The sequence below is a fragment of the Cebus imitator genome, unplaced genomic scaffold (genome assembly GCF_001604975.1).
Source record: "Cebus imitator isolate Cc_AM_T3 unplaced genomic scaffold, Cebus_imitator-1.0 Scaffold93, whole genome shotgun sequence".
Taxonomy (NCBI): domain Eukaryota; kingdom Metazoa; phylum Chordata; class Mammalia; order Primates; family Cebidae; genus Cebus; species Cebus imitator.
Window position 1 is genome coordinate 4906569 of NW_016107408.1, and position 1567 is coordinate 4908135.

Genomic DNA, 1567 nt, shown 5'->3' on the forward strand with positions numbered 1-1567 from the left:
CCACCCACCTCAGCCTCCCAAAGTACTAGGATTACAGGTGTGAGCCACCATACCTGGCCACCTTTTTTTTAACTTCTCAAACAGATACCAGGGCCTAAACCGCTTTACCTCCCCTCCTACTGAGTCAGGTTAGGGGGTGGGAGGTCACCCATGAACGAATTAAACCAATGCAGTATGTGTAAAACAAGTCCATGTGGGTACGTCTGGGGTAGAGAGAGAGGTAGCAAGGAGTTCCTGTGGCCTCCTTGGTCACATGTCTCCCAAAGCCCTGACCCCTGCCATTGGAAGTGGACAGGAGACACGAGGTCATGACCTACAGGCACCTTTTCTGCAGCTCTGTAGGCCTGGGGAGGGGGAGACAGGGAGGAAGAAGTATGTGCTGCACATTTCTGAGGCTACTGCATTTGCTTTCAAGGCAGAAATCTTGCTCTGAGCAGTCAGCGGCTCCAGTTTGGGCCCGATAAGGAAGTTCTCCGTGGCCTCTCCCAGGCACAGCAGGGAGGAGCCTGACATTGCCAGTCTCTTCTGGGGCCCAAGACAGGTTGCAGGAGATCCAATCACCTAGACAGCTCTGGGCCTCTTGCATTTGGGTTTTTCAGAATTAAATTGCAGTATTTTGGAAAGCACATCCTGTCCACTGTTTCTTTGAAGTGAGTGTGGGAGGGGTGTCCAGTTGATGGAATTGTCATTCACTGCCAAAATCATTCCATACTCCTTCCTCAGTGTCTGTCCTGAGGGTCAGCTCCCCCTTAACAAACTGTCCCCCTACCTCTGTGACCAGCCTCTCTTTGGCAAGAGGGAGCTAGAAGGCTAATCTTACAGTCCTAATCATTTTTCTTTCTCTGTTGAAAAAAAAAACCAAGGCTCTGTTCCCTGTGGAGTGTACCCAGAGGTTGATTACCTGAGTCTGTTCTGCCTCTCTCCATCCCACCTCCCTAGCCAAACGCTGACACCAAAGCCCACGCCGTTGCCCTAGGTGTCCTGTCTTCAGTGAGTTGCCCCTCGAGGTCCCAGGCTCTCCACCGAGCCCGCACCTCTGCACCTTCCCAAGCAGGAGGGATCAGAACCTGCACTCCTGTATGCGAGTCCTGGGACAGTGCAAAGTGGATTAGGGTTAGGGTTCCCACAAACGGAAAAATGTTATTCAAACAACTCTGTAGGGTCCGAGGAGGCCCTCAGTCTTAATTCTCAAGACTGCCTGGTTCTCGCTGCCCGGCGGGAGCGGTTGCCCCGGCAACAGCCGCTCCCCCTTAAGCGGAGCTGCACCCATGCTTTGGCTAAAGGCTGTTAAAACGTTGGCCAGTGCAGTGGCTCACACCGGTAATCCCAGCACTTTGGGAGGCCGAGGTGGGCGGATCACCTGAGGTGAGGAGTTTGAAACCAGCCTGGCCAACACGTGGAAACCCCGTCTCTACTAAAAATACAAAAAAATAGCCGGGCATAGTGGCAGGCGCCTGTAATCCCAGCTACTCGGGAGGCTGAGGCAGGAGAATTGCTTGAATCCAGGAGGCGGAGGTTGCAGCGAGCCGAGATCGCGCGACTGCACTCCAGCCTGGCGACAGAGCAA